This window comes from Pongo abelii, chromosome 3, assembly GCF_028885655.2.
Source record: "Pongo abelii isolate AG06213 chromosome 3, NHGRI_mPonAbe1-v2.0_pri, whole genome shotgun sequence".
NCBI lineage: Eukaryota > Metazoa > Chordata > Mammalia > Primates > Hominidae > Pongo > Pongo abelii.
Window position 1 is genome coordinate 210548374 of NC_071988.2, and position 25299 is coordinate 210573672.

At 44.5% G+C, this 25299-nt stretch overlaps 1 long non-coding RNA gene across 1 annotated transcript; it reads left to right on the top strand.

Annotated features, from left to right (window-relative positions):
* The first annotated feature begins 19517 nt into the window (after positions 1 to 19517).
* On the top strand, positions 19518 to 23065 carry LOC129059203 (uncharacterized). The gene is made up of 3 exons (XR_008524926.1): positions 19518 to 19785; positions 20501 to 21069; positions 22825 to 23065. It is a non-coding gene; the product is annotated as an uncharacterized LOC129059203 (long non-coding RNA).
* Positions 23066 to 25299: the final 2234 nt, after the last annotated feature.

Here is a 25299-nt window from a genome sequence, read left to right on the forward strand (position 1 = left end):
GTTCTGTTCGGTTCTATTTTGGTGGGGCCCACTCCTCCTTACAGAGTATCTGAGAGCCCTGCCCTCCTGCAGATGGGAATGAAGGCCCAGGTGATCTGGAGAGGCGACTGTCCTCTAGGTGAAGGGTGTGAGTGTGAGAGGAGTGAGGTGCGGTGTAGGAGGGTCCTTGCAGGGTCCGGCTGTTTTTGGAGGCTGTTTTTCTCAGCTCCCCATCTTGTCCCTTCAAATTGTGCCCCTCTCCTTCCAATTGTCACTCTCCTTTCCCCCAACCCTCTCTGTCTCCCAATTGTCTCGCTTCTCAGAAATGAAACACTGGTTCTGTAAACCTGTTTGAGAAGAAAAGCTCTCGGAGGTTTCTTGGCCTCTCTGCTTCTGGAGCACGGGGAAAAAATAGCCCCAGGCTGAAGACAGGAGGGACCAGATTGCTGCTTGGTGATGCGATCTCACTGCAGAGGCAGCCGGGAGACCCTCCTGAGACGAATCAGAGTCCATGCTGCTTTTACACACATCCTAGTTATTTTATAACTAGCCTTTTCCTATTAACGGACATCATTCAAAAGCCAGTTTTAAGCAACATGAATATTGAATACTATACTATTTAGAACTAATTATGTTTTGTTTTTAAAGCCTAAATCTTTTATTGTTGTTTGAACCCTAGGCACTGAAGCTAATAATGTAACTTTTCTCCCTTCTTTCTTCTTTGGCATAGATCTAAAGAACTGTTAGACTCATTTAAAATGCTATTAGGCATTTTAAAGAGTAATTGTTAAATGTGTTGTCTCTTTTGTGGCGCTGGAAATGTTCTGTTCTTATCTGGCGCTGGTTACATCCTGTTTTTCATTTGGGAAAGTGCATTGAGCTGGAAATTCATATGTTCAATTTCTGTATGTAAATTGTACTTCAGTAAAAATTTTTTAAAAAGTGGCTGCCTTTTATAGCAGGTGTCCAATGCTGATATATATATATATATATATATATATATATATATTTTATTTTAAGAAGATGACCTCAAGACCAAGACCTGTTTAAAGATGGGGAAGGAAGCAGGATTTGGCAGAGGGATAAGTCTAGCTGCCATGCAGGGCCAGCTACAGGCTGCCTCAGCGGCACACAGGGCGCCCTGGAGCTAAATTGGCTCTGCAAACTAGCCTGGCTGGAGTTGGACTGAGAGATCCCAGCCCTTAGGCACCCTTGGGCAAGGTGGCTCCCCCAGCAGAGGCAGTTCCTAAAGGGGCTGATAGCTGCAGTCAGTCTATCTGCCCAGGGCATTTCCAGCAAAAGAGGCAACCAAGTCCTTCTTTGCTGGGAGGAATCTGGGACATGCATCAAAGTGTCCACGTTGGCCAGGCGCAGTGGCTCACAACTGTAATCCCAGCACTTTGGGAGGCCAAGGCGGGCAGACCTGGGGTCAGGAGTTCGAGACAATCCTGGCCAACATGGAGAAACCCCCCCTCTACTAAAAATACAAAAATTAGCTGGGTATGGTGGCGTGTGCCTGTAATCCCAGCTACTTGGGAGGCTGAGGCAGGAGAATTACTTGTACCAGGGAGGTGGAGGTTGCAGTGAGCCGAGATCGGGCCACTGCACTCCAGCCTGGACGACAGGGTGAGACTCCGTCTCAAAAAAAAAAAGAAAAAAGAAAGTGTCTACCTTAATTCTGGAGACCAGGACTTCAGGAGGGAAGAGGTGGAGCAGAGTTCTGTTGGCCTTTCATTTTAAAACTCCTTTTTATTGATTGATTGATTGATTGAGACAGTCTCACTCTGTCACCCAGGCTGGAGCGCAGTGGTGCAATCTCTGCTCACTGCAACTTCCACCTCCCAGGTTGAAGGGATTCTCGTGCCTCAGTCTCCCAAATAGCTGGAATTTCAGGCACGTGCCACTATACCTGGCTAATTTTTTTTTTTTTTTTTTTGTATTTTTAGTAGAGAATGGGGTTTTGCCATTTTGGCCAGGCTGGTCTTGAACTCCTGTCCTCAAGTGGTCTGCCCACCTTGGCCTCCCAAAGTGCTGAGATTACAGGTATGAGCCACTGTGTCTGGCCCAGCACTCTGTATTATTTAATTTTTAAACATCCATGTAGATGGCCGGGCGCGGTGGCTCATACCTGTAATCCCAGCACTTTGGGAGGCTGAGGCAGGCGGATCACGAGGTCAGGAGATCGAGACCATCCTGGCTAACACGGTGAAACCCCGTCTCTACTAAAAATACAAAAAAATTAGCCAGGCGTGGTGGTAGGTGCCTGTAGTTCCAGCTACTCGGGAGGCTGAGGCAGGAGAATGGCGTGAACCTGGGAGGCAGAGCTTGCAGTGAGCGGAGATCGCACCACTGCACTCTGGCCTGGGTGACAGAGTGAGACTCCATCTCAAAAAAAAAAAAAAAAACTATATGTCTTTACATATAGAGATATGTATATATCACATACTGAATGTACAAAGCTGTTCTTAATTCTTCAGGAGTTACATACATTGCTGTTTTTTTTTTTCTTAAGAGCTACTATAAGGAAGAAGCTGAGAATGTCTTTAAAAAGAGCAGGCTGTGGAAGATCTAGCTGGTAGATCTTAGTTAGTATTCTGCTGCTAGAAATCAGATTCTATTTTATCTGCCTCTTCTCATCTCCACCGCTTTTATCTTCCACTTCATGGAGAAGATCTTGGCTCTGTGTTTGGATTCAGATGCTTATCTTTTCCCAGGAGCTTGGCCCTCTGGGGACTGTCATCCTCCTGCCTTCCTCCCCTGATGGGTAATGGCTGATGGCTGCAGCTTTGTGCTTAGACGAGCGGCCACTGAGCTAGGCTGAGCTGCTGCTGGGCAGCCTTGGTGTGCATATGCAATAAAGGCAAAGAGAATAGCTATGACTCCAAGTCTTTTCTATGCATGTGTACTTTCTCGCTAATAACGATTATAATCTCTTGGATAATATATCCCAGATATTTCATAAATTCTCACATTTATGAAACGTCTGTAACAGGCCAAGTATGTGTATAATAGTTACACTACTTTTAGAAGGATTAAAGAAGTTGCCTAGGCTGGGTGCAGTGGCTCATGCCTGTAATCCCAGTGCTTGGGGAGGCCAAGGCAGGAGGATCACTTTAGGCCAGGAGTTGAAGATTAGCCTGGGCAACATAGTGAGACCCCCATTTCTACAAAATTAAAATAAAATATATTAGCCAGCTGTTGCGGCACATGCTTGTTGGCCTAGAACTCAGGAGGCTGAGGAGGGAGGATTGCTTGAGGCTAGGAGTTCAAGACCAGCTTGGGCAATATAGTGAGACCCTCATCTCTACAAAAATAAAATAAATTAGCCGGATGTGGCAGCACATGCCTGTAGTTGCAGCTACTTGGGAGGGCAGGAGGAAGTCGAGGCTACAGTGAGCCATAATTGTGCCACTGCACTCCAGCCTGGGTGACAGAGCAAGACTCTGTCTCCATAAATAACTAAATAAATAATCAGGCCGGTTGAAACAGCATTTGAATCAAGATGGTGGTCAATGGAACTCTGGGAACCACTGTGTTATTTTAATAATACTAAATTCACTCATACAGAATTTCTATGAGAAAAAAAAATCACAGGGGGAAGGAATAAGATGTTACAAGAGACCCAGTTTTTTCCTTCTCATGTTTCAGTTTCCTTCGTCTTTTTCTCCATTTTGCATTTGGTTGACCAGCACAGAAAAAAAATTTTTTACTAAGAAGTAAATTTATAAAAGTAAATTTATTTACTTTTGGGGAAACAAAATGTAGAATCTTAAAATGGCAGCAAAGTTTAGTCATAAAACAGAATCAGTAGAGTAAAATCTCACATTCTTGGTTATTAATTAACCAGAGGGTCCCATGAGTATTGCAAGCCAAGTATCAGTGCTCTGAACTTGAAATAACCAATAGTTTTCTCAACAGGGCCGAGGGTTTGCCGATTGCTGATGGATATTCATCAGCAAACCCCTGACATCATGGTGTCAACATCTCGGGTAGCAGATGTTAACCTCTGGAACATTAATAAAAAGTGGTAGATCAAGGCCATACTGATTAGAAATTGGGGTATTATGGGAAGTCAGTCATTAAGAATAATAATCCCTGTAGTTTATAAGGATATATTTTATACACATTTATCATTTTACCGCTTTGTGAAAGGTCATTTTTTAAAAAGACTAAGATGGCCGGGCGTGGCTCACACCTGTAATCCCAGCACTTTGGGAGGCTGAGGCAGATGGATTGTCTGAGCTCAGGAGTTCAAGACCAGCCTGGGCAACCTGGTGAAACCCCATCTCTACTACAGATACAAAAATTAGCCAGGCGTGGTGGTGACTGCCTGTAGTCCCAGCTACTTGGGAAGCTGAGGCAGGAGAATTGCTTGAACTTGGGAAGCAGAGGTTGTAGCGAACCGAGATAGCACCACTGCACTTCATCCTGGGCAACAGAACAAGACTCCGTCTCAAAAAAAAAAAAAAAAAAAAAGTCTGGGTGCGGTGGCTCACCCCTGTAATCCCAGCACTTTGGGAGGCCAAGGTGGGCAGATCATGTGGTCAGGAGTTCGAGGCCAGCCTGGCCAACATAGTGAAACCCCGTTTCTACTGAAAATACAAAAAAATTAGCCAGGCATGGTGGCGCATACCTGTAGTCCCAGCTAGTCGGGAGGCTGAGGCAGGAGAATCGCTTGAACCCAGGAGGCAGAGGTTGCAGTGAGCTGAGATCAGGCTCCAGCCTGGGCAACAGACCTAGACTCTGTCTCAAAAAAAAAAAAAAGGAAAAAAAAAAAGACCAAGATGACTTTCGTCTTTTTCTTCTTTTGAGATCTACACAGGAACAGCTTTGAGGGCTGCTGTGCCTACACCTCAGCAGAGAGAAAAGACCACTGCTGGAGAAAGTTGTTAATTAAGGAACTTATTAAATGATAGAAACAAAGGAAAGGAAAACAATTTTGTCAATTTGGGCCAATGCTGACGAGCTAGTTTTTTGCTAACTGAGATTCAAGGAGAGGAAAAAAAATCAGTGAGCTGAAAAGGCGTCTTATTTAATATCTAAGAAACCTATTCAAAAAAGTTTGAGAACAAATTTTCTTTCTTTTTTTTTTTTTTTTTAGACAGAGTCTTGCTCTGTTGCCCAGGCTGGAATGCAGTGGCGCGATCTCAGCTCACTGCAACCTCCGCCTCCTGGGCTCAAGCTATTCTCCTGCCTCAGCCTCCCAAGCAGCTGGGATTACAGGCGCCCAACACCACACCTGGCTAATTTTTGTATTTTTAGTAGGGACTAGAAATACATGTGGTTTCACCATGTTGGCCAGGCTGGTCAGGTCTTGAACTCCTGACCTCAAGTGATCCACCCACCTCAACCTCCCAAAGTGCTGGGATTACAGGTGTGAGCCACCACGCCTGGCCTAAATTTTCTTTTTCTTTTTTTTTTTTTTTTTTTTTTTTGAGATGATGTCGCACACTGTCGCCCAGGCTGGAGTGCAGTGGTGCGATCTTGGCTCACTGCAAGCTCTGCCTCCCGGGTTCACACAATTCTCCTGCCTCAGCCTCCCGAGTAGCTAGGACTACAGGTGCCCACCACCACGCCTGGCTAATTTTTTGTATTTTTAGTAGAGACGGGGTTTCACCATGTTAGCCAGGATGGTCTCAATCTCCTGACCTTGTGATCCGCCTGCCTTGGCCTCCCGACGTGCTGGGATTACAGACATGAGCCACCGCACCAGGCCTAAATTTTCTTTTCTTGAAAGAAATAATGAAACCTCATTAAGTCACTATGTGCTGACTGGATGTTGATGATCTCATAATAGGTAAAGGCCAGGTGCTATACCAAAGATAACCTCAAATAGTATAGATTAAACAGCAGAAAACTTCCTCTCAGGTAACCATTCTTGGTGAATTAGTGGTCTCTGCTCCACAGAGTCATTCAGGAACTGGGACTAGCAGAGTGTCTCCACCACGCCCAGCACAGGGTTTTAAAGTCAGCTTCAGTCATGACCATTTCAAGCTGCTAGAAGCTGGGGGAGTAAGGGAGCCTGGAAGTTCAGAGCGAGAGGCTGTTCTTTCTTTCTTTCTTTTCTTTCTTTCTTTCTTTCCTTTCTTTCCTTCCTTCCTTCCTTTTCTTCCTTTCTTTCTTTCTTTCAAGTTTTGCTCTTGTTACGCAGGCTGGAGGGCAATGGTGTGATCTCGGCCCACTGCAAACTCCGCTTCCCAGGTTCAAGCGATTCTCCTGCCTTAGCCTCCTGAGTAGCTGGGATTACAGGCATGCACCACCACGACCGGCTAATTTTGTAGTTTTAGCAAAGACAGGGTTTCTCCATGTTGGTCAGGCTGGTGTCAAACTCCCGACCTCAGGTGATCCGCTCGCCTCGGCCTCCCAAAGTGCTGTTATTATAGGCGTGAGCCACCGAGCCTGGCGAGAGCCTGTTCTTTACCCGGGTGATGCAGAAGCTTCAGCATCTCTTTGCCTTAGGTTCCACTGCTCATCTGGTCCCAGGTGTCTGTGAAAACGGCTAGGTACTGGGTGCAGCCAAGCGCTAACAGGAGAGCACATTTAGGGACCCCAGCAACCTCTGCATCAGCTGCACTAAAACCTCACACACGTTACCTGCTTGACGGAAAAAATGCTTTGAAAAGCGTGCGGGCTTTCAATTCCTTATCCCCCTTGGGCTCAATGTGTTTTGAAAGTCAGGAATTTTTGGTTTATAGAAAAGTAACAAATTACATGCACTCTACACTGTGTAGCACCCCAGTGGGGTCGGAGGCAGCACCCTTTACACAAATCAGTCAATATTCCTGGAGTGAAACATAAAATGATTCATATGAAATGGGATCAGTAAAGACTAAAAGCATCCTCCTGTCAGTGCAGGGCAGGTTGTCTCTGAATACACTTTTTGTCCCCTGGATTGAGGAAAACACTTTTAGGCCTGGATTGATAAATTGTTGATAAGAAATTATGGAACTGAATTAATGGTAAAACCATGTAAGTTAAGCATGATTGAGTAATTTTAAAGCAAACCTTTTAAAGCAATTATAATGACACAAGGTCAGAGAATTTTTATTTAAGTTCTATCCTTTAAAATTATGGTTCTTTATATATAAATATAGTATTTGTGTGTACGGCAACTACAATAATGACAGGGTGGCTTAGAATTCTAGGAATAGGCCATGCGTGGTGGCTCATGCCTGTAATTCCAGCACTTTGGGAGGCTGAGGATCACCTGACATCAGGAGATCGAGACCAGCCTGGCCAATATAGTGAAACCCCATCTCTACTAAAAATAAAAAAATTAGCTGGGCGTGGTGGCGGGTGCCTGTAGTCCCAGCTACTCAGGAGGCTGAGGCAGGAGAATCACGTGAACCTGGGAGGCAGAGGTTGCAGTGAGCCGAGATTGCATCACTGCACTCCAGACTGGGTGACAGAGTGAGACGCTGTCTCAAAAAAAAAAAAAGTCGTCTAGGAATAAAGGACTAAAAGAAGTCCCACACTCAACAGCAACACAACTAACGAAGGTGGAAACGATGGCTCGGAGAAGAGAGGATGGGTACAGGATTGGGAGAGTCCCTGTGTCCCCTGAGCAAAATTTCTAAAAGTAGTTACTGTTTAAAAGGAAGGAAATACATTGACATTGTGGCTGTCATAAGTGCAAGAGAAGGTGGTCAGTGGATGGTGCTAGGAAGCACCATTGTTCTCATCCATAGCTGACTCTTGCCCAGCTTAACCCCAGGACCTCTTCCTACAAGGCTGGAACCCCACTAGACCTTTGCCTCTAAGAGCCACCCTGAACTCTCCTTTTCCTCCTTTTTGGAAGAGAAACTCAGAAATGCATGCATTTCATTCGGAGCTTGCTAACCATCCCTCAGTGCTCTCACATTTGGGTGCTGATTTGCGTCTCTGCACTTAGCATCACGCAAAATGTAGAAACAACCGCTTTTTCCTGATGCCCAAGAAAAACTGGCTGAGATGCAGGAGTATCCCCAAACAGGAACTTGTGCCTGATCAATGTGAGCAATGTGAATTGGTCCTCCCCGTCCGGATGAGCTCAGCTTCACTCCAGGGTCCTGTGAGAAGTGAGGGCTGGAAAATCTCTGTGTGAGAAACAGCATCACTTCAGGAAGTCTTAAGGCTTCTTAGAGCAGTTTTAGGTTCGAAGCAAAATTGAGAGAAACAGAGAGAGATTTCCCATAAACTCCTGCTTCTGCACACATGCATCCTCCCCCATGATCACCTTCGCCCACTAAAGTGGTACCTTTGTCAGAACTGATGAGCCTACACGGGTACATCTTTATTATACAGAGTCCAGGGTTCACACTCGGGTTCACCCTTGGGCTCAATGTGTTTCAAAAGTGCTGCACATTCCTTGGGTTTGACAAGTGTATAATGACATGCATCCACCACTATCGTATCGTACTGAGTCGTTTCTCTGCCCTAAAAATCCTCTGTGCTCTGCCTATTCATCCTTCTCTACCTAGTAACCCTTGGCAACCATTGATCTTTGTAATGTCTCCATAGCTTTGCCTTTTCCAAAACACCATATAGTTGGAATCACACAGTACGTCACTGACATTTTTTGGAGCAAGGATTTAGTGACTATTCCTTTCTACTAGGATAGACTGCTTCCTTGCCTACATCTTCTGCTGTGAGACAGCTTCACAGTCGTCTCCAGTTTGCCCTTAATGTGGGAGAGTATTCCCATTTCTCACCATCTGTCCAAGAATACCCAGAGATGCCTGACAACTGAAAACAGCTTATGTTTAATAGCTTGATAGGCTACAATCTGATGGCATGACTCCCTAAGGAGGATCTGATCAGATCACTCATATAAAAATACATTCAGTTCTGCTATTGTTTTGAAAATGCAAATTTGTTCCAATGCAGTTGGTGTATTGGAGAACAATTCAAGCAGAAAGAGAATTTCATGTTTGTGTATGCATGATTTCATCCATGAAAAACACTAGGTGAGCAGAGACAACTGCGCTTAGCTGAATCCAGCTGCCCAGGAAGGCATAAAACACTCACACACTCACACACACGCACAGACACCCCTCAACATCTGCTAGCCACCTCAGTTCACTGCCAGTGTTATGAGCCACGCCCATGCACATTTGGTATAACAGCTTTCCGTTTGATTTCCTTTCTTTTCTGTCCATCCTGATAACTCTCCTTCTACTGCTTCAGAATAACTCATAAGCTATAATCCTTCTGATGCCCACTTCCACTAGCAAACTTCAGATATTTTTCAAGGTACAGTGCCATATTTATTGTAGTATTTATGTATTTCTTAGCCATTTAACAAGTGTAAAGCTGTGCTACAGTGTTTATTAGGTTCCTTCTTTTTTAATGTGTCAGCTGACAATGTTTCTAGGTGTTGTGCCCAGGACCCCATAAACCCAGTAGTTTGTTGTTGTGTTTCTTTATTTTTTTAATTAATTACTTTATTTATTTTTGAGACAGAGTCTTGTTCTGTTGCCTGGCTGGACTGCAGTGGCGCGATCTTGGCTCACTGCAACCTCTGGCTCCTGAGTTCAAGTGATTCTCCTGCCTCAGCCTCCCGAGTAGCTGGGACTACAGGCACACGCCACCACGCACAGCTAATTTGTTTGTATTTTTAGTACAGATGGAGTTTTACCATGTTGGCCAGGATGGTCTCTATCTCTTGACCTTGTGATCCACCCGCCTTGGCATCCCAAAGTGCTGGGATTACAGGCATGAGCCACCACACCCAGCCAAACACAGTAGTTTTTTATTACACAATTCTGTATATTGCAACGATTTTTAGGAACACATGTGGCACTCCAGCAGCAGAAATGACTGTGTATGACAGGATGCAAAAATGGAATTCCTTTTCTCTAGGATTCCACTGAGAGTCCAGGATCATTTATGCGTCAACTTCCTCATTTGCAAAGGAGTTAGAAAAAGAATCACCTTTTTATTTACTCTTGCATGGGCAAGTACTGCAGTTGAAGAAGATGGAAATTTATTTGGAAATTAGAGGTGTTAAAGCAAAACATCCAGGAGGCCATTAGCCTGGGGTTGGTTCTGTGCCTGGAACACTTACACAAGCAAATGAAAGTTCAACTTGGAAGCATTTCTTGAAACTGACTATTATTATTATTATTTGTGGGGGGTGGGGGTGGTGGGGGGAGACAACAACCAATAATCAGCCAATCAGAAACAGCCAACTAGCAGCCAGTCACAACCGTTAACCAATCAGTGAACTAGCAACCAGTCACAGACAACCAACTAGCAACCAATCACAAACAGCTAACAACCAGACATGAACAGCCAACTAATGATTAATTATAAAAAGCCAACCAGCAACCAATCACGAATAGCAAACCAGTAAGCAGTCACTAACAATCAACTAGTAGTCAATCACAAACGGCCAACTAGGAACCAGTCTCAAACACCCAACCACAAACAGCTAATTAGCAACCAATCACAGGCAGCCAACTAATACTCAATCACAAGCAGCCAACTAGCAACTGGTCGCAAACAGCCAACTAGCTGTTAGTTATGTAAGTAGGGACTTTTCACAAGATCGTACTCAAACGAGGCCTGGCTGGAGTCAGTTGAGTAATTCCTTTGTTTTCATGGTCAGCCTATAAAAGCTTGCTGCTCAGTCTGCTGGAGCAGAGCTCTCTGCACCTCTTCTGTGTCTGAGTGCTGCCTGATTCCTGAATGCCTTAATGCTCAAATTCTGTTAAAATTTATTTTGTCTAAACTTTTTCTTTTCATGGAAACTTTCTTTGGAAAGAGTAACTTGAGCACCTGGGTCCCTAAATCTCCCCTCTCTGGGAGAAGGATGGGTGTAGTGTCCCCTCACATCATGCCTGGTAAGAGGAGCTACAGGCCCCTGCTACAGCTGACTGTGCATCCACGGAGCTTGTGGTTACACAGTGGAGCAGTGTCTGCCTCACAGCTGAGAAAAGCCAACAACCTGGCTCCAGTGGTCTGAAATACATGATCAACATTAAATTTTGTGTATCTGCCACAACTGCTTGAAATAACCATTTAGAATGGTGTCACGGGTCCTGAGAATAGAGATGATGACTGAGGAGAGTTGTGGACAAGATGTAAGGACATATGCAGAGGGCAGACAGGACACAAGATGCCACTCTTCTGGCTGTGAAGATAGGGTAAGGGACCACAAGCCAAGGAATGCAGGCAGCCTCTAGCGGCCGGAAAAGGCATGGAAACAGCTCCTCCCCTTATCTTCCAGAAGGAATGCAGGCCTGCCCACACCTAATCTTAATCGAGTCAAAATAATGTCAGACTTCTGAGACCTCCAGAACTACGAGATAATAAATTTGTGTTGTTTTAAAACCACAGAAGGCATGGTGATTTGTTAGCCCAGCTATAGAACACTTAACACGGATCAAGGGTAGAAGCAGAGGAGGGGAAGAAGGGGGAAAGACCTTCAGTTCTTCTTGGAAAGTAAGGCTCACAGTCACACTGCACACTGAGTACAAATTTACCTCCAGGAACTGAGGCCAACCTAGCTCAGGACCAGGGCAAAAGCACCTTGAAGTGCTGAGACCAGTCTCATCATATCACCACCAATAGCACAGGGAGGCTCAGTTCCAGCAGACACACCCTGCCGACTCCATTGATGACACAGTCTGTCTGCTATTGGCAAACTCTTCTTTGTCTGTGAGTAAAATGATGTTGTTTACAAGCAAAGTTGAAAGCATAAAAGATTTTCGATAAACTCCTCAGGGCTCATTACAATTGGGATCAATTTTATGCACTCTGGTTTGGGTAGCATCCTTCTATGATTAGAGGGTGGATCCCAAGCAGCCTATTGTGTTAAAAATAGGAAGAGGTGCTGTGTAAAAAGACTATAGGATTGTCTAAGCAGAGTGGAAAAACAGGCTGAAAGAGTTCAGTGGGTTTGTGTAACTTTGTCTTGTAACAAAGTCAGCAAGTGAAAAGCTAGGGAAGGTTTTTTCCTCCTCTTCTACCTCAATTTTCTTTCTTTCTTTTTTTTCCTGCCTGAATTTGAATATAGATTTCACTTATTTAAACAGAAATACGGTCTATCCTCTTTGTATACTGACCTCTTGTATTCCCCGCTTCTTCACTTTTGTTTCTTCCTCATTACTTACAAGCAGGATGGAAGTCAGATAGAGCCGACTGCATTCCAAGTCCTTCACTTTCTCTTCAGGTAGCTGGGCCCTGGGCCTGGCATCTTGTGAATGTAAAATGAAGGTTGCCTTTTGTCTGGTCCTTCTTTCTTATAACAGATCATAGTGATTGGCACTCATCACACACACATTTTTATTCCAGAGTATAGTCTCAGAAAATCCTGCTGAAGGTTCAAGCCAAGAAGACACTTCTATGCCAATTAATCCTAAAACCACCCTTGCATAATTATAAATAATTAGAGAACTCTAACATGACTCTAATTCCATCTTGCTTTTAACTTTAACTGCTAACTTGTTTTTGTTTTGCTTATAATAATAGAGAGGCCAATAAAACTATGAGAGGAATGTAGTCATAGTTAAACTTGGAGTCAAGGGAAATTGATCCCCCTTCTTGTCTGGAGATTAAAAGTACATTCATAAAACAAAATTAGAATTATGGTAGGGGATTAAACTTCGCTAAGGACTAGGAAGCACTAATGACCTGCCATTGCTTAGTGATTATTGAACTCTTTCTTGGCTGCAATAATTGTTGTTCTTGGGCCAGGCAGGGATGGCTCATGCCTGGAATCTCAGCACTGTAGCAGGCCAAGGCAGGAGGATCAGTTGAGCCCAGGAATTGGAGACTAGCCTGGGCAACAAAGTGAGACCTCATTTCTACAAAAAATTTTTAAAAATTAGCTGGAGGCTGGGCACAATGGCTCACACCTGTAATCCTAGCACTCTGGGAGGCCGATGCAGGTGGATCACTTGAGGTCAGGACTTTGAGGCCAGCCTGGCCAACATGGTGAAAACCTGTCTCTACTAAAAATACAAAAAAAACCCAAAATGGCCAGGTGCAGTGGCTCATGCCTGTAATCCCAGCACTTTGGGAAGCTTAGGCAGGCAGATCACGAGGTCAAGAGATCGAGACCATCCTGGCCAACATGGTGAAGCCCCATCTCTACTAAAACTACAAAAATTATCTGGGCATGGTGGCACCTGCCTGTAGTCCCAGCTACTCGGCAGGCTGAGGCAGGAGAATCGCTTGAACCCAGGAAGCAGAGGTTTCAGTGAGCCGAGATTGCACCACTGCACTCCAGCCTGGTGACAGAGTGAGACTCCATCTCATAACAAAACAAAACAACAACAACAACAAGAAAAATTAGATGGGTGTGGTGGGGTATGCCTGTAATCTCAGCTACTTGGGAGGCTGAGGCAGGAGAATTACTTGAGTGGGGAGGCGAAGGTTACAGTGAGCTGAGATCATGCCACTGCACTCCAGCCTGGGCAACAGGCAACAAGACTCTGTCTCAAAAAAAAAAAAGATAAATAAATAAAATAATAATAATTAGCTGGGTATGGTGGTGAATGCCTGTAGTCCCAGATATTTGGGAGGCTGAGGTGGAGGTTGAGGCTGCAGTGAGCCATGATTTCACCACTGTACTCCAGCCTGGGTGACAGAGTGAAACTCTGTCTCAAAAATAAATAAATAAATAAAATACCTTCCATCTCATTGGCTTTTTGAGGGAGGCAGTGGAAGAACCTGTCAGTCTGTGACAATCCCTCAATATTGGCTATCAGTGACTTTTATGGTCTGGATGGTCAAAGAGAAAAATGGCTCCAGAAAAACCCACCATGTCCCTATTTAATTAGGAAAAGGGGAATTAGTATTACTGTATGCTTACTATTTACTAGGTACTGATTAAAGTGTTGGTTACTTAGAAATATTTCATTTCTTTACCATGTTCATAGTTATACCAAAGCGTAGGTTTAATTGTCAAATAGCACAATCTCTAGCAGCTGGTATAACTTAGGCTATTAATAAATGCTAGGTATTTGGAATACGAGTGGAGTTTGAAACTTTATTTTGCTTTTTAGAAAGTGGTGGATTTCAGACAATTTTCTTAACCTTTTTAAGCCTCATTTATTCAACAGACCTTTTACTCAGCGTCTGCAATGGCCTACCACTGGCCTGTCCTGAAGGGGTAACAGATACAAGACAAAGTCCCTTCTTTGCAGAGAAAACCATCAGCCTTTAGTTTCTTCCATGTCAAAATTTGAATAGTACCCATCTTGCAGTGTGTTGTGAGAATTAAATGAGATAAATTTTTATGAGAGTGCTTCACATTCAGAAGAAACTCAATAAATGTTAACTTCTTGCTTTCCCTAGTGGCAGCCTAGGGGGAAGGAAATTTTTCAGCTGGGAAACCTTTATTTGTGCTTCTCAAATAATATTAACACTGCCTTGGGGGTGACTGGTTCTGAATAACAAGCACGGGAACAATATTAGAATGAAGGGACCTCCATGGATTGGTGAAAATTATAGTGAGATTTTGGTCAATATTGAAATTTGACAGTAACCTTATTATAAGAATAATTCTAGTATATTCAGTTTTATTGTTTGGTGAGATGTGCTGAAGTGTAACCTCATTGATGGAGACAAAGTGACAATAGTAGTGATTTGGAGTAGAATTAACAGAAGTGTGTATTACTGGTCCTGGGTTTATTAAACGGTCCATTACAGCCAATGCAGTAACTCCTGTAAGATGTGCTGATAAGAGTAGAGTAATACTGTGACTATTCATTCGCAAATGGTAGGACTAAAGTTCTCTCTTTTTTTTAATGGAGTTTCGCTCATGTTGCTGAAGCTGGAGTGCAGTGGCACGATCTCAGCTTACTGCAACCTCCACCTCCTGGGTTCAAGTGATTCTCCTGCCTCAGCCTCCCTAGTAGCTGGGACTACAGGCAAGTGCAACCACGCCTGGTTAGTTTTTGTATTTTTAGTAGAGACGGGGTTTCACCATGTTGGTTAGGCTTGTCTCGAACTCCTGACCTCAAGTGATCCATCTGCCTCGGCCTCCCAAAGTTCTGGGATTACAGGTGCGAGCCACTGGGCCTGCCCTGGACCAACGTTCTTCTAACAGGACGAATATGCTTAACTCATATGAAACTAGACTGCAGTCTGCTCTAAAGGTGAGCCTCCTTCTTTGGCGAATTTATAAGGAAGTCCCCACAGCCCTCAGGACAGAGACTGAACAAGGGATGTGACTGCTGTGAATACTCCCAGCCAAAGGCCATCAGGACACCCGGAGTTGAAAAAGGTGGGCTTATTGGTAACAAAGAGACCATCCTGTGGGGACCCATGGCACATCTCAGGAAGAGGGTGACAGCACGGGCTTGCGATGGGGTTTGAGCTTATACCAGGGGATTTTGAGTGAGTAATCAATGAGACATGGTTTTTCTCTGGTGCTGAGAGCAAGAAGTGGAGATTCTGTGATAAAACGTTGTAATAATTTTTATCTAAGAGGCAGGAAGAACACAGGAGGGCTTAAGCTGTAATCCACACAGAGGCAGTTGTTCACGTTAGAGGAAGAACGGGATGTTCAGGCAGTATTATGGTTTGCACAGTCTTCTTTTTTTTTTGAGATGGAGTTTTGCTCTTGTTGCCCAGGCTGGAGTGCAGTGGCGCGATCTCGGCTCACTGCAACCTCCGCCTCCTGGGTTCAAGCGATTCTCCTGCCTCAGCCTCCCAAGTAGCTGGGATTACAGGCACGCGCTACCACGCCTGGCTAATTTTGTATTTTTAGTAGAGACGGGGCTTCTCCATGTTGGTCAGCCTGTTCTCGAACTCTCAACCTCAGGTCATCTGCCCACCTTGGCCCCCCAAAGTGCTGTGATTACAGACGTGAGCCACCGTGCCCGGCCAGTGTTCTTGTTTTATTCTGTGCTCAGACATGTTTATGAAGGGATCTTGTTTTTGTCTCCCTCCATCACAGTCACAGAGTGACCCTGTTGATGCTGTGCTCCGTGAAATTGTTTACTTTCACCAGAACACCGGGCCCAGCTGTGAGGGTCAGGCCAGCTCCTAACAAATGAATGGCAGGAGCTGCTCTTTTTCTTTTGTGTTTTTCCCGCCCTCACCACATGGCCTATTTCCTTCCAGTCCAGTAGAAATGGGCAGTGACTGGCCCAATAGTAGGAGCCCTTAGCCACTGACATCTGGAACAGGCCTAAGGCTGGTGAGTCTGCAACACTCAGCAAGGAGATAGTCTGCCAAATAGGAGAAAAAAAGGGGAGAAATGGAGGAATTGAATAGGGAGATTAGACAGAAAGAGAAGGGTGGAAAGGGAGACAGAGGGAGAGAGGGAGACAGAGGGAGAGAGGGAGACAGAGGGAGAAAGGGAGACAGAGGGAGAGAGGGCCCATGGAGACACGCTCCTTTCCAAGTCTGTAAGGTTCCTTTCTTTGTTTGCAAGAAAATGTAAATTATATAGGACTTACACGTAGGAATGGTCTTTTGAAATCCACCTATTCTATTCGTGCATAATTTTGTACACTTCCTTTGGAGTTTGGTATATGATTGGCCACCCAGCAATGCAGGAGGTGCTTAAGGGACGGAAAGTGCTTTTTTTTTTTTTTTTTTGAGACAGAGTCTTGCTGTGTCTCCCAGGCTGGAGTGCAGTGGCACAATCTTGGCTTACTGCAACCTCCGCCTCCCGGGTTCAAGCGATTCTCCTGCCTCACCCTCCTAAGTAGCTGAGATTACAGGCATGCGCCACCATGCCCGACTAATGTTGTCTTTTTAGTAGAGGTGGGGTTTCTCCATGTTGGTCAGGCTGGTCTCGAATTCCTGACCTCAAGTGATCCGTCTGCCTTGGTCTCCCAAACTGCTGGGATTACAGGAGTGAGCCACCACGCTTGTTCCTAATTTTTGTATTTTTAGTAGAGACAGGGTTTTGCCATGTTGGCCAGGTTGGTCCTGAACTCCTGACCTCAGGTGATCCGTCCACCTCAGCCTCCCAAAGTGCTGGGATTACAGGCGTGAGCCACCACTGCCGGCTGGAAAGCACCTCTTAAACCTTAATTGGGCCGGGCACAGTGGCTCATGCCTGTAATCCCAGCACTTTGGGAGGCCGAGGCGGGCGGATTGCCTGAGGTCAGGAGTTAGAGACCAGCCTGGCCAACATGGCGAAACCCTGTCTAAACTAAAAATACAAAAAATTAGCTGAGCGTGGTGGCAGGTGCCTGTAGTCGCAGCTCCTAGGGAGGCTAAGGCAGGAGAATGGCGTGAATTCGGGAGCTTGCAGTGAGCCGAGATCGCGCCACCGCACTCCAGCCTGGGCGACAGAGCGAGACTCTGTCTTGGGGGGGGGGAGAAAAAGGAGATGGGGGCGGGAATAGGCATTATGCCAGAAGCAGAAGGGAATGCTCCCTGTAGTTTAGAAAACAAAACCAAACAAAACACACTCCAACACAAAAAGATGACCTGAGGGCAGTCAGGATCGAAAAGTTGAGAATTTTCACAATGTTTTGTATCCTACTGGACTGTGTTTCCTGAGAGAATGATAATGAAGTTTTCAATAGAGGGCTTAGAAATACAAAAATCGTTTCTTGAATACAGATATGTTTACTAATTATAACTTGCCTTAAATATATTAATGTATTTAAACTTTATTTTCTGTACCTCAATTTGGTCACCCCAAAATTAGGTTTAGAGTAATTTTTTGAGATACGCTGTAGTGGGGTGAGGAGAAAATTTGGTGCTGCCGAAGAGCTATCCCAATGCAGAGGTTTGCAATGAGACTGGAATTCCATGCAGGAAAGGATTCTCCAGCCAAAAGGGGTTTAAAATATGCCTCCTCCTAGCTCCTATCATTGCTACAGATCTATAGGAATACTGATCACACAGAGGGAAAAGAACTAACTGGTAGTGTCGCCGCAGACTAGAGTTTGGATGAGAAAAGGCGGGCACTGTAGGGTGCATAGCACCGTGGAAGGAAACACTCAGTGATACGATAATGACAGAAATAGGCTTGAAGTAAGCATATATGCAAGCACTGAAAATTGCAGGGGTTAGAAGTTGCCCTGAAGGAAGAGGTGGACAACTCTGCCAGACACTGTTCTGGGAAGATCAGCGCGGAACACACGGCCAGGATCCAGCCAGTCAGAACTGACTCCCCCATCAATCACATCTTTGCAGAAAAATCTACACCAGAGCTTACTAGATTCCTAGGTTAGTAAAAAAGTTTTTTTTTTTTTTTTGTAACATTGCAAAGTAAACATTATATCATGTTCATTATACATAAGTAATGATTTCAGCTATTGTTTGAAATCCATGGTCAACATCAAAAAGCCTGTAGGTTCTGTTTTCTAAAAATGATAGGACAAGCTAAGAAACCTTACCCCCATCCCCTTATGCAATCTTGAGGAGTCATGCTCAGAATACATTAGATGAAACACTTAGATGTATTAGATATGAGTCATTTCTGCTTCTCAGGTTGAGAAAGTTCTTTGCATTTGAACTGTGAGACCAAGCTGAAGACAAAAACTATCTAAATATATCTTAATATTATGAAAACTAGGATCAATATGATAGGATCAACCTAGGATCAATATGCTCAGAATATTTATTTTAAATTTTATGTAAATTTTTTATTTGTAATATATTGGGCAGGTGAATGGTTCAAAATTCAGGTACAATAAGACATACAAAGACAAGTAAATATTTGACTTTTTTTTTGGTACTATTGAGAAGTGACAATGTGCTGGCGGTCCTCGCTCGCTCTCAGCCCCTCCTCGGCCTTGGCGTCCGCTCTGGCCACACTTGAGGAGCTCTTCAGTCTGCCGCAGACTGTGGGAGCCCCTTTCTGGGCTGGCCGAGACCGGAGCCGGCTCCCTCTGCTTTCGGGGAGGTGTGGAGGGAGAGGCTAGGGCAGGAACCAGGGCTGCTCGCGGCGGTCGCAGGCCATCGCGAGTTCCGGGTGGGCGTGGTCTCGGTGGGCCCCGCACTTGGAGCGGCCGGCTGGCACCACCGGCCAGGGCAGTGAGGGGCTTAGCACCTTGGCCAGTAGCTGCGGAAGGGGCGCCCGGTCCCCCAGCACTGCCGGCCTGCCCAGGCCGCACTGGAACTCTTGCCGGGCCTCAGCTACCTCCCAGCAGGGCAGGGCTCAAGACCTGCAGCCCACCATACCTGAGTCTCCCCCGCACCGTGGGCTCCTGTGCGGCCCAAGCCTCCTCGATGAGCGCCGCCCCCTGCTCCACGTCGCCCGGTCCCATCAATCGCCCAGGAGCCGAGGAGTGCAGGCGAACCACATGGGACTGGCAGGCAGTTCCGCCCGCTGCTCCGGTAGGGGATTCTCTAGGCAACGCCAGCTGGGCTCCTGAGTCCACTGAGTCAGGTGGGGACTTGGAGAATTTTATGTCTAGCTGGAGGATTGTATATGCGCCAATAAACACTCTATGTCTAGCTTGGGGTGCGTGGATGCACCAATCAGCACTCTGTGTCTAGCTCAGGGATTGTAAACACACCAATCAGCACCCTGTGAAAACAGACCAATCAGCGCTCTCTAAAACAGACCAATCAGCTCTCTGTAAAATGGACCAATCAGCTCTCTGAAAAATGGGCCAATCAGCAGGATGTGGGTGGGGTCAGATAAGGGAATAAAAGCAGGCTGCTTGAGCCAGTAGCTGGCAACGTGGTTGGGTCGCGTTTTAGCTGGTGGAGAATTTGTTGTTTTGTTCTTTGTTGTAAATCTTGTTGATACTGATGTTTTGGGTCTGCCTTGTCTCTTACCAGCTGTAACACTCTGGGTGAAAGTTTGCAGTTTCCATTTTGAGGCCACTGAGATCCTGAACCCCTTGGGAAAAATGCACATTTCTGCTTGGGATAAATGAACAACTCCAGACAGGAGAGGTGAGTAACTCCAGAGGTGCTGCCTTAGGATTTGTACCACTCACAGTGAAGCTCTGCAGTTTCAATCCTGAAGCCGGAGAGACCACCACCCACCAGAAAGAAAGAACTCTGAAAACGTCCAAACATCAGAAGTGGAAGGGTTAAAACAAATTGCTAGAGATGAGAGAACAATTAGTAAAGTGAATTATTCAAAAATTGTATTGACTGTTACATGAAGAGAGCAATAGACTGAAAATAGAAAAGTTTGAGATAAGTAGAAAATCCACCATGCATATAATCAGAATTTAAGAGGCAGATTATTGGAAACATGCAAGGAATAAAGTATTTCTTTTTTTTTTTATTGAGACAGTCTCACCTTGCTGCCCAGGCTGGAGTGCAGTGGTGTGATGTAGGCTCACTGCAAGCTCCGCCTCCTGGGTTCAAGTGAGTCTCCTGCCTCAGCCTCCCGAGTAGCTGGTATTACAGGCACCTGCCACCACGCAAGACTAATTTTTGTAATTTTAGTAGAGACAGGGTTTCACCATATTGTCCAGGCTGGTCTTAAAATCTTGCCTTGGCACCCCAAAGTGCTGGGATGACAGGTGTGAGCCACTGTGCCCGGCCAAAATATTTCAAGAAGTAATGACTAACAGTGTTTCTGGAATGAAAGACACGAATCCATCGTGTGTCTTTCATTCATTCCATTTGATTTCTCATTTGATTTTTCTTTTTGCAGCTCGGAAGTTTCAGGGTTATTGGCTCATCATAGTACCAAATCATGACAGATCCAAAGAAAGACAAATAAGAGCGAGGCAATATTAGGACATATTACAGTGCTACAGCGGAACAACGTAAACAATAAGGGATCATGAAAGAAGAGACACTTTGCTACCGGGCATGGTAAATAAGCATATGTAAAGATGATGTCAACATCTTTTATCACCAAGTATTACAAATTTTTAGAAAAGAAGATAGCACTACACACCTATTAAAAAGGGGAGCAGGCGGGGCGCGGTGGCTCGTGCCTGTAATCCCAGCACTTTGGGAGGCCGAGGCCAGCAGATCACCTGGGGTTGGGAGTTCGAGACCAGCCTGACCAACATGGAGAAACCCTGTCTCTACTAAAAATACAAACGTATTCGGGCGTGGTGGCAGGCACCTGTAATCCCAGCTACTTGAGAGGCTGAGCCAGGAGAACCACTTGAACCCGGGAGGCGGAGGTTGTGGTGAGCCGAGATCGCGCCACTGCACTGCAGCCTGGGCAACGAGAGCCAAACTCTGTCTCAAAAAAAAAAAAGAAAAAAGGTGAGCATCCCAAACACCAATGCTGGCAAGGATGTGTAGCAACAGGAACTCTGTTACATTGTGCTGGGAGTGGATGTACTCATAAAATGGTACTGATACCATGGAGGGCAGTTTGGTGGTTTCCTATAAAACTAAACATTTTTTTACTATATAGTCCAGCCGTTATGCTCTTTGGTATTTACCCAAATGAACACGTCAATGTTTATAGCAGTTTTATTTGTAATTGCCAAAGTTTAGAAACAACTAAGATGTTGTTCATTAGGTTAAAAAAGAAAAGAAACTGTGGCACCTCCAGACAATATGATATTATTTAGTGCTAAAAATAAATAAGCTACCAAGTCACACCACCACATGGAGGAATGTTAAATGCATATTATAAATGACTGAAACAAAAACCAATCCGAAAAGTTTATGCACTGCATGATTCCAGTCATGTGATGCTTTGGAAAAGGCAAAACTATGGAAATGGTAAAAAGGTCAGTGGTTGCCAGAGGTTAAGGGTAAAGAGAGATGATTAGGTGGAGAACAGAAGATGTTTAGGATAGTGAAACCATTTTGTATGATAATATAATGGTGGATATGTGTGATTATACATTTGTTAAAAACCATGGAATGTACAACCCTAAGAGAGGACCCTAATAGAAACCATGAAATTTGAGTAATAATGATGTATCATTGCAGGTCTTTAGATTTGTCAAATATGCACCACTTTCATGGGGGATGGTGGTAGTGGAGTAGGTTGTGTGTGTATAGGGACCGAGGGTATATGAGAACTCTCTGTACTTTCTCATCAATTTTGCTGTGAAGCTAAAACTGGTCTAAAAAATAAAGTTGATTAAATTACAAAACTCTAACAGGGTTAAAAGGAAATGGGAAAATTAATTTAAAAATGTATATGGGCCAGGCGCAGTGGCTCACGCCTGTCATCCTAGCACTTTGGGAGGCTGACATGGGCTGATCATGAGGTCAAGAGATCGAGATCATCCTGGCCAACATGGTGAAACCCTGTCTCTACTGAAAATACAAAAATCAGCCAGGCGTGCTGCAACGTGCCTGTAGTCCCAGCTACTCGGGAGGCTGAGGCAGGAGAATCTTGAACCCGGGAGGCAGAGGTTGTAGTGAGCCGAGATCACACCACTGCTCCCCAGCCTGGGTGACAGAATGAAACTCCATCTCAGGAAAAAAAAAAAAAAAAGAAAAAACATGTATAAGGCAGCATAAATATTAAGAACAGATGGGAGAAACTCTTCAAGTGGAATGAGGTGGGAACATATGCTTCCTCAGATATCAAGATGCATCATAATCCATAGACTATAAGACAGTGGCATTAGTACAAGAATAGACCAATAGAGAAAAGAAATTTGATAGATTGTCTGGAAATAACACAATGAAAGTGTGGAGGTTTGATAAGTGGTGAAATTATCCTGTATGTGAATGGGGATAATATGCGCTAGTCCATTAAATCTCTCTCTCTTTCTCCCTTTCGCTTGCTTTCTCTGTGTGTGTATGTGCCTATATGAGTGTGTGTGCATGCGTGTTTGATATGGACAGGAGGCAGGGAAACACTGGGTAGAAGAAGGTGGTTCTTCAGCAAAGGCCCCACCTTCAAGCCTGGAAACTGCGACCCTAAATGAAAACAGTTATCTCTGTTTTCCCGTCCGAATGTTGCTTTATTCAAAACCACCCTGGTCCCCCACCCTCACGCCCCGCCCCCCCGACCCCGCATCCTGTACTCATAAAACCCCTAAACCTCAGGCTCCATGAGCAGAAGGGCCTCACAGCAGCAGAGCAGCAGAGCGGCACAGTGGAGAAGCAGAAAAGAGAAGTGTCTGAATGTGCGGAGGAGTTTGGCTGGGGGCGGTCATAGAAGAGATTCGCCACGAGATGGCTGAACTCCAGGGGAAAATCATCTTCCCACTCCATCCCCTCTCCACCTCCCCATCCCACTGAGAACCACCTCCACCTCGCAATAAAGTCCCTGCATTCACCATTCTTCAAGTCCGTGTGAGCTGATTCTTCCTGGAAGCTAGACAGGAATTCAGGACCCATTGGGTACAGGAACCCAAAAGGCTGTCACACTGACTCTTCACTGAGCTGTTTAGCACTTTAGCTTTCCCTGGGTGGCAGGGCTAAAGGACATTGTAATACCCCTAGCCACTGCTTGGGGGGGTCAGAGCCCAAGTGTGCTCACCCCAGCTCACCTGTGTGCTCTCCCTCCCTTAAAGTGTTTGAACACGCAGCAGCCTAATAAATGAGCCACGTGCCATCATGTGTTCCGTGAGGGGGTCAGAGAACTCTCTCGTTTCATGTTGACAGATGTTGTAAGCATTAATGGTTTTAAATGCAAAAGAAAAATTCGGAAATGTTAAAGGCAGTATAGAATAATTCCATTATGGCCTTTGAATAGGAAAGTATTTCTGAAACAGCATATAAGATGTACAAGCCACAAAAACATCTTGATAAATTTGACTACATTAAAATTAAAAACTTCTTTTTATCAAAAGATACAATAAAGAAAGCAAAAATATGATACACATGCAGGGAAAATAATTTTTTTCTTTTTTTTTTTTTGTGATGGAGTTTTGCTCTTGTTGCCCAGGCTGGAGTGTGATGGTACGATCTCGGCTCACCGCAACCTCCCCCTCCCGGGTTCAAGCGATTCTCCTGCCTCAGCCTACCGAGTAGCTGGGATTACAGGCATGCGCCACCACACCCAGCTAATTTTGTATTTTTAGTAGAGACGGGGTTTCTCCATGTTGGTCAGGCTGGTCTTGAACCCCCGACCTCTGGTGATCCACCCGCCTCGGCCTCCCAAAGTGCTGGGATTACAGGCATAAGCCACCATGCCTGGCCTAATTTTTTTTTAAATACATAAAATTAATGAAGCATTATGATCCAGAAAATATAAAAATATATCAGTAAATCAATAAAAGTGGGGAAAAGATGTGAAAAAATTTCACAGTAGAGGAAATAACCTGTTAGAAAAATCTGTAAAAGGTACTAACAAGTACTTTACAGAACAGGAATATAAGTGGCCAGTAGATATATATAAAAAGATTCTCAATTCGTAATAATCAGTAAAAGGCAATTAATATTTAATGAAATCTCATGCTACACCCAATACATAGGTACATATGACCAGGATGTAGAACAAGTATGTCCCTGGGGCAGGTGCTAAGAGTGTGAATTGGTGCAATGACTTTTGAAATCAATTTGGCATTATCTTGTAAATTGAATGTGAGTATGCCCAATTCTAGTATGTGCTGTAGAAAAAATGTCTGCCCTTTTGCACAAGGAGTCATATAAAATAATGTTTTTAGGAACATTGTTAATAATAGCAAAAAGCAAAAACAAGAACAAAACCTTGCAAGTAACCAAATGTCTATTGGGTCTATTGGTGGGAAAATGGATAAAGAAATAGAGGTTTATTCATGAATTGGACACTATATAATGGTCAAAATGAATAAACTTGAATTACACATGTCAGGGTGATTGAAACCCAGAAAGTTAATACATTGAGGAAGCAAGCTGTGGAAAGATATGTAGTGTGATACTGTATTATAAATTCAAAACCAAGCAGATGAGGCAGTGTATTAACAGCTGTGCAACACTTATGTGAATGGAACTCTTGGAGAAAACCCAGGGGCAGGGATAAAGTGACAGAAGCAAACAGGAGCTTCAGAGACAACAGTGACGTTCCATGTCTTAGTGTGGGTGAAGGGGTCAATGGTGTTTGTTTCATGAAAATCTATCTCTATCTGCTTATCTGTCTATCTGTCTGTCTATCTATCTATCTAATCTATCTATCTATCTATCTATCTATCTATCTATCTATCTATCTATCTATCTATCTATCATCTATCTAATCTTATCTATCCATCCTATCTACAGATGTATATGTTTGTGTGTATATAAATGTACATCTGTCACATTCTCTTATGTGTATCAAATATTTTCATAATAAAAACATTTACAAAATCTCCTCTTTCTAGTCCTGTTATTCCATAGTTTCCCCTTCTGTGTCTTGTTTTGTAAACTTAATGTGTGGGCCGGGCGCAGTGGCTCACGCCTATATTCCCAGCACTTTGGGAGGCTGAGGCGGGTGGATCACCTGAGGTCAGGAGTTTGAGAGCAGCCTGGTCCAACATGGTGAAACCCTGTCTCTACTAAAAATACAAAAATTAGCTGGGTGTGGTGGCGGGTGCCTGTAATCCCAGCTACTCAGGAGGC